Below are 8,701 nucleotides of genomic sequence, written 5' to 3'. Positions count from 1 at the left end.
TATTGTGAAATGATCACCACATTAAGTCTAGTTAATTCCCAGCACCATAAATAGTTACAATTTTTTTCTTGTGATAAGAACTTTTAATATCTACTCTCTTAGTAACTTTCAAATACACAATATAGTATCATTAACTATAGTCACCATGCTGTACATTACATCCCCATGACTTACTTACTTTATAACTGAGTTAAAGTGGCCAGAAGGTACAAACTTCCAGTAGTAAACATCTATAAGTAAATGTTTACATTAAATTAGTCAAGGTGATTTCCATTCTTAAATAAAAGCCACAGTGCTGAACTTCTTAGAAATAATAACACCAATAGATTAAGGATCCATTAAACTCTGAGCCCTACCCATGTTGGCATGAACTTTACTATATTCTAATTACATGTAATTCGATATTTAGTTCATATTAATGTAACTGCTTAAATATTTTTTGAAATCAGGAGGAATAAAAATAAATAAATCTTGTTTTACTAATTTTACTTTAAGGTGCATTCAGAAAAATGTGATCTACCCATTAGAGTAATAGACTAGCTGACCTCTCCAATCACTTTCTTATGTTATGAAAAACCTTGAATTTCTTTAAGCAGAATTTGTACAATTTTACATGTACATGTATTCTCATAGCTCTCCATCTCCAAAATTCTGATTTTTCTTATATTTTCTTCTGTATATATCTAGCACAATGTCATGCTTACCCTGGAATCTGAATAATTTTATTTTGATTACTTGGGGATAAGCAATAAAATATAATTTGTGAATCCTGGAGAAATGTATTGTTCTTTTTCTCTCTCATATCTCTCTCTCTCTTTCTCACACACATACACCCACAATTTAATACACACACATGAAGACACACATCAACATACACACCTGCAAACACATATAATTTTAAAACTCTTTTACACCTTAACCTAATCCCAAACAGAATAAACAATAATTTATTTTTAAAGTGCATAGATAAAGATCAAAAACTGTTACAAAAAATAATGACCAAAAATAAATGTTAAAAGGGAAAACCAGAGGAAGAATGCAGGCAGGAAATCCTACCTGAAGAACAGGGCTGTCATTGGGCCAAGTCTTAGTGCATAGTTTCCTAACAGCCTAAGCAAGGAGACAACATGATGGATTACAGGGCTATCATTTTCTAGGAAAAGAAAGCACACCAGTTCATCAACAGAGGCAAACTTTCCTATCCCTGAGTTCGAAGATGAATTTGTCAAAACGATCTTTATATAACAGGCAGTGAGCTCCATAATGTCCCCCATAGCAATTTTACAAGCAATATAGAGACGTTCCACATGGCTATTCCTTATAGTGCTCTGACACTGAAGCCAAGTGCATGTTGAAAGTTGTAGTTCTATAAAAGCAGTGTGGGAGGTGAAGGTGGGGAATGCAGAGAAAAAGGAGAAGTTGGCAGGAAGAAAAGGCACAGATATGTATGTTTCTGCAACATGGCTTAATGCAAACTGATGTTTAAACTATATAGAAAACTGGATAATTAATATTTTCTTAGAATATCTTGTTTGAATATCAGTGCTTTTCCCAGTTTCTGGTAGAAGTTATATTGCAGATCGTTTAGATATACTAAGTTACCAGACACATAGATAACAAAGATGGTATATCATTCTGAGAACTGAATAAATTATTGTATATTTACCATCTTAAATAATCAAACCACATGCACATGACATGGTCTCTAGACAGCATCTATTTATTTGTGTCTTTCTTTGTCTTATGTTTGTCCAGATAGCTCTGTGTTTTGAATCAGTGCTCAGTAGAAGCATCAAGGTTCTGCCCCATAAACAGTGTACACTGATATACATGTAGCTTGTGTGGACACTGAAACTCTTGCTTTATTGGTTTGGTTATCTGGCTTCATGGAATTTTAGATATCAAAATTGTATTTCAAATCTCTATAATTTGCCTAGAAGAAAGACGAGTGTTAGGCAACCTATAAAGGTGACTTTGTGGCTTTTCACTTCTAAAAGAAGCTATTTGCTTAAGATTTGAAACTAGCCTTTATAATAATAAATGTAACCAGATATAGTAAGAGCTTTGTGTTTAGACCCGGGTTTTAATCTCAGTTCTGACAAATACTAGGAAAGTGAGCTTGGGCAAGTGGCTTAACTTTTGTTAACTTCAGTTTTTTCATCTGTAAAATGGTGATGGTAATCCCTCCCTTCCGGATTGTCTGGAGAATGACAGGTCGTGTGCCTAAAAACAGCGCACATAGGATTCGTAGTCACTCAGTCAGCCAGCCCATCAGTCGGCCCCGGCTAGTAGGCATCTTGAGTATTACAATCCCAACTTCCGAACTGAGTCTTCTTTTCACAGAAGCAGAGGCTCCAGTTCATTCCATACACTGTTTGCTAAAGGATTTGTGGTCTCTAAATGCTAAAAATAAATTTTAGAAAAACCTATATACAGATAAATACATGTATAAGTAAAGGAGGGAAGTAAGAAGCTTAGATTGAAAACACCTCATGTGGGCTACATATGTGAACCATAATAATCATGAGCTTTATTCTGTTCATAACCTTATGGGACCTACAGGGTTTTTTTATTGGCTTTTTTTTTTAATTTCAGATGCTTTGGATAAAGAGATTTCACAAAGACTGTCTAGAGCAATTTCCAGAAGAAAACCTTTGCTAATGCTTTCATGATAGTTTTTGTGGAGTTAAATTTTTATTTAAAGTAAAATTTTTACTTAAACTAAAATGTAAACCATTTAATCCAGGAGCTGCTGCAATAGGTGAAACCCATTGATTTATCTATGGCCCTAAGCTCACAATGGTCCCTTCATAGACCCCCTCCCCCACTTGACACTTTCTACCGTTGGAGGCAGAGTCTCAAAATGTAACAGAGCGGCTCAAAAAGCTGAGAGTATCCTAGGACAATAGCACTTTGCATGAGTGTATCTTGAAATTTTGCCGACTTTGAGTGTGTGTATACCTACCTATATAAAAATATGAATAGACAATGCCTTAATCTCTCTCTTTCTATCAGACAATCGTATAAATGAAAAGGACTATAATTCTGCAAATCAATTATTACTTTCCTTTTGTCTTGTTTATTATCTACGAGAAGGGGACGGTATTGACTCTCATATCTGTTATTTTCTGTCACTTAAAAGCAATATGGTATAGCAGAAAGAATGTAGGTTTCCCAACTAGACCAACCTGTATTTTAATTCAGGTTTCTCCTCTTCACTAGTTGAGGAAGCTTGAAAATACAGACACATAAACACACACAAGCGCACACACACACACACACATACACACACACACACAGACCTCTTTAAGTCTTGGTTTCTTCATGTGTAACTAGGGTTGATAATAACTATCTCATTGTTTAAAGTTAACTTTTCTATTCTAGAGGAAGTAAAGTAACTTTTTATTCCCTTCTACATGAACGTCCCACTATATAGAAGCTGACACTCAGAGTGTAAATGAAAACTCAAGCAAGTTTTAATGCCATCTTTTTCCTCCAACACTGAGAAGATAAGGAGAGGGAAGGAATTCCAGTTGGCTCGGTAGGTTCAGGGTTATACATCTTCACCACTCCAGGCAGGGATGGGACACACGAACAACAAAGAAGGACCGAAGTGTTATCTTGACAGCCACTTACCCTTAGAAACCCTGTTCTTTTCTCACAAGTCAGAGAGTAACAGGACTTCTATCAGGAGATCCTAGGAAGGATATGAGTAGAATGTCAGGCCAAATTCATGTCCATGGCCTCAGACTATCCCAGAGAAAGGCTACAAGTAACCCCCAGTCTTATAGGTCCAACAGGACGATGTAGAGTCTGGTTCTTTTGAGGCAAGAAGAGATGGGGCTGGAAGGGGAGAGAGGGGATGTGTGGGGCAGCCTGATCACATCTAGAGTGTTTAGAGGAAGTGTTAAAAGGTGGAGTTGGTCAAGCGTGGCCAGGAGGACAAGGGCAGGCAACCCCAGCCAGGCAACCCCAGCCAAGCACTTCTTCAAAAATGAGAGCTAAAATCCAATCTCAAATTTTCAGTGATTCCCAAATCTGAGTCAGAGTCAAATGCCTCAGACAGTTTTATATCTAAGGCCTAAAGCTTTTAACTTCCTTAAGGGCTGGTTCTGTGGCCAGATAAAATCTCTGTATAAAATGGCTGCTCCTTCCAAGAGTCTAGACCCTAGAAAGATGGAAATGTCCCGGAGACCCCTTATCAAGATGAGGGTCAAAGGAAATACCATGTGAAAAGTGGCCCATAAGAGGCACTCAACACATGCTAGTTCCTTGCTGTAATTAGATTCATTTCTCTATTCCTACCAAATATATATATATAAATATATATATATATCTCCTATGTGCTAAGCATTGGACTTGATCCTTGGGCAAAGCAATGACTGGGAATGGCAAATCCAGACCCTCATAAAATGTAAAGTCTGGCTTTGACCTATGCTTTAAACTATTTCTCCCAGACATGGTCTTGGCAGTGTGATTTGTTAAAATGAGCACTTTACTAGGAGTTAAAAGGAAAAAATAGGGATTCCAGTTCTACCATTAATTACTATGACTGGAAAAACCATGCAATACTCCTGGATATCAGTTTCCACAGAAAAAAAAAAAACAAAACAACAATGAACAGATATTCTTTAGAGCCCCTTTTTCTAAACATAGGTAACTACACGGTTATCAAACATGTCCTTGAACTTGTTCACGCCATCCTTCAGCCAACCAAGCTCACTAGCCCCCTCAGAAGTGTTGTTTTTCTTGCCTGATCATATTACCACTGTCTTCGTGCCTAGCTGACTAATGATGGCAGCAGGGTTCTGTTGGCCCAACTTTACCCGAGTTCCGGTGGCACAAAGGTTTGCAGATCAAAGTAACTAGCAAGGCTTAAAGTGCAACGGTTGACAAACAGGTCTCAGGGCACGCTGTCCAGCAGTGGACAGCTGCTCGGAAGCTGTCTACACCGTGATTTAACACTGGGAGCTTGTTTCAAAATAGCTCTTTTCGACACCAGATGTCCAACAATGGCTATTTTCACAGGCCTTACACAGTCCCTGCAATGCTCACGCATGTCATTTTGCTCCGAAATGTGCTATATCAATGACATGTGTCCACACCATCTCCTATCTGAGGTTTCCTGAGAAAAGGAAGGCACTCGTGTGAAATGCCGAGACTCCACTGGACTGATTGGTAAAGTCTCAGCCTTATCTAGTTTCCTTTGTGTTTCAGGGTAGTTCTGTGCACTTTGGTGATGCTGAGAACAGATTGATGCCAATAAGCCATTTGAGATAAGACCTAATTGGAAACAGAAGGTTGAAGAATGATGATGTTGGGAACAAGCAAAGGGGACAGACAAGTAATTATTCAGGCAGAATTTCTTTACACAAAAGGCAGATGGAAAAGGGAACAAAATTCCAAAGTCCATGGCAGAAGTAAGCAGCTGCACATTTCTTTTCTGTGGAAAAGCAAACAGAGTGAGTGATTCACTGGGTTGGTAATGGGCTCCGGGGATCCCAAGGGAGTCACAATGTGCTGGCAGCCCCGCAGCATGTAAAATCACTCAGTGGTCTCCATCTAGTTCACCTCCTCAACTGACTCTAATTGTGAGGCATATGAGACGAGATTTAAGGGAAAGACTGAAGAGAAACAGCTTCCCTTTCACACATGAATCACAAAAGAGGTGCTCTGCGAACAAGGCAGGAAGATGAACATAAACACGTTCCACACTCGTTAACGAGCCGTGCATCAGATGTAACCAAACATTTCCATTCATAACTATAAACTCACTACAAACAGAAATCATGAGAAAATGGAATCTGGGAAAAAGAGTCCTCAAAATTATCCTAGAGTCATCCGGTTGTGGATAAATTTCCCTCTATGATCTCAAAACCGAATTTGAAAGACAAAAGCAATAATAATTAGTAATCAGGGTGGGAGACACGGATGCCAATTTCCCCCCAAAGCAAAATCCATTAGCAGCAACCTTACCCAAGCAGGACTAATTTAAAAGCTGTTTAACACTGTACTGCCTACAAAAATGAAAATAAAGACCCCAAGAAATCTTTCTTAGGTTTTGTCTCAAGCTCAAATTCTCTCTCTCTCTCATATATATATATATATATATATATATATATATATACACATATAAGAGTGACTTAAGGATACATGCATTGAGAACATTCTTCAAGGACATCCCTCCCAAGGAATGACAGGATCAAAGGGACTGGGTCCCCAGTTACCTGGGAATATGAACTCTCAGGCTTCACAGTGATGAAAGGGGTTTTCAATATGTAGAAAATTATTAAGAAAGAAAGATGGATAGAGAGATAATATCTCATATGAAGTAAAAGCCATAATTTGATAAAAAAGGAACAAGAAAAAAGATAGGTATAATTATTAAGGAAAACAAGAAAGGGTAATAATAGATTTCAGAACAAGAGCAAGAATAGATTTCAGAAGAATACATTACAGGATGGGATGAGGTATACATGTTTACAATGCTTAACTGATTTAGGGTTTTTACAAGCTGAAGCTGAAGTACATCCAACTGCAGCCACCTCTCTGCCCCAAATCCCTCTTCCCTTCCCTCCTCAAGTGTCTAAACTCCTTCCTGTTTGGTCCAGACACCCAGAGTTCTTCTGCTGGCACAGCTCCTCTCCACTCTCCCTCCAGCTCATAGCATTCAGCCTTCTGGCCTCAGACTCAAAGTCTCAGTGATGCCTGGCTTGAGTTACCACCCCACCTCTAATATGGAACCTCTAGATTATTCTCCCACCAAGCTCACGGGTTTTGTTGCACATTATGTAATGCAGCATCTAATGACACATTTATTTTTAGGTTGGTTTATCTTCCTCACCACACTGTGAGCTCCCTGTGACCAGGAACTTGTCTGTTTTGTTCACCACCGTGACTTCTAGTCTCCAGCACAGAGCCTGGCACAGAGTAAGTGCTCAATAAAGCTTGTTGCTGAATTAACAGATTCCACTCCTCAAACCTCTCATAGGCCATAGCATCTTGCTACCTATGGCTAAAAGTAATAATGTATCTAATTATATATGTTATACATGATAATAACACCAGTTATATCTAGGACTTGGTGATTAACCATGTGTCAGGCACTGTTCTGAGACTCATTTACATTGAGTCACTTAATCCCCATGACATCCCAGTGATGTAGATTCTATTATGACATCTATTTTGAAATGAAGACATTGAGGGACTGAAGGTTGAATAACTTGCTGAAAGTCACCTAGCTATTAAATGATGGTGCCTGTATTAGAAAACTCTCCAGAGCAGCAGAACCAACAGGATGTGCATATATTATAAGAGATTTATTTTAAGAAATCAGATGACATATTTGTGGGGGCAGGGAGGTCCGAATCTGAAGGGCAGACTAGAGACCCAGGGAAGAGTTGATATTGTCATTTGAGTCTAAAGGCAGTCTCCTGGCAGAAGTCCCTCTTCTTGAGGGTTGTCAGTCTTTTCTTTTAAGGCTTTCAACTGATTGGATAATGTCTAGTCACCTTTTGGAAGGTAACCAGCTTTACTTAAAGTCTAATGATTTAAATATTAATCACATCTATAAATGCTGGAGAGAGTGTGGAGAAAAAGGAACCCTCCCAACTGCTGGTGGGAATGTAATTTGGTGCAGTCACAATGGAAAACAATACAGAGAGGCCTTGAAAAACTAAAAATAGACTTACCCTATGATCCAGCAATCCCACTCCTGAGCATGTATTCAGAGGAGACTATAATTTAAAAAAAATACATGCAGTCCAATGTTCATATCACCACTATTTACAATAGCCAAGATATGAAACCAACCTAAATGTCCATCAACAGATGACTGGATAAGGAAGCTGTGGGATATATATTTACAATGAAATACTACTCAGCCATAAAAATAATGAAATAACTGTTTGCAACATTGATTGACCTAGAGATTATCATGTTAATGATAATGAATGATGAAGTGAAGTAAGTCAGAGAAAGAAAAATATCATGATACCACTTACATGTAAAATCTTAAAAAAAAAAAAAGAATTTCTTTGCAAAACAGATACACAGACATAAAAAACAAACTTACGGCTACCAAAGAGGGGAGAGAGGGAGTGATAAATTAGGAGTTTGGGATTCACAGATTCAAATCACTATATATAAAATAAGTAAACAACAAGGTCCTACTGTATAGCATAGGGAGTTATATTCAACAGCTTGTAATAATCTATAAGGAAAAAATATGAAAAAGAATATATATATGTTTAACTGAATCACTATGCTACACACCAAAACTAACACAGTGTTGTAAATCAACTATACTTAAATAAAAAAATTTAAATGTTAATGACATTTTAAAAAATACATTCACATCAACATCTAGACTGACGTTTGAACAAAACTGGGTACCATGGCCTAGCCAAATTAATATATAAAATCAGCCATCACAGAGTCAGGATGCAAATTCAATCTACTCCCAACATCCAAATACTTAATGAATATAATACTCAGGCATATAGACTATGAGGATTCCCTTAAAGTTCACTTTCTATACTTATGACAGTGGGGAAAATATATAGGTATTTGTGTGTATGTAGGTGTGTCTGTGTGAGTGTATGTATATGTGTCTGTATGATTGTATGTCAGAATAAAATTCAGGAACATTTGCTTCAAGAATTCCCACAGGTAAAACTATTTCCTCATGATATTGGGATAA

General features: G+C 37.7%; 1 long non-coding RNA gene across 1 annotated transcript in view; it reads right to left on the bottom strand.

The window, feature by feature from the left end:
* Nucleotides 1-3,458: 3,458 nt before the first annotated feature.
* Nucleotides 3,459-8,701, bottom strand: part of LOC140697742 (uncharacterized) — a 71,235-nt gene continuing 65,992 nt past the window's right edge. The window contains exon 2 of the long non-coding RNA XR_012075053.1: nucleotides 3,459-3,697. This is a non-coding gene — a long non-coding RNA (uncharacterized lncRNA). The remainder of the gene's footprint in view (nucleotides 3,698-8,701) is intronic.

Source organism: Vicugna pacos, chromosome 8 (genome assembly GCF_048564905.1).
Source record: "Vicugna pacos chromosome 8, VicPac4, whole genome shotgun sequence".
Classification (NCBI taxonomy): domain Eukaryota; kingdom Metazoa; phylum Chordata; class Mammalia; order Artiodactyla; family Camelidae; genus Vicugna; species Vicugna pacos.
The sequence above is the reverse complement of the archived record's forward strand: the minus strand, read 5'-3'. Positions and strand labels throughout refer to the sequence as shown.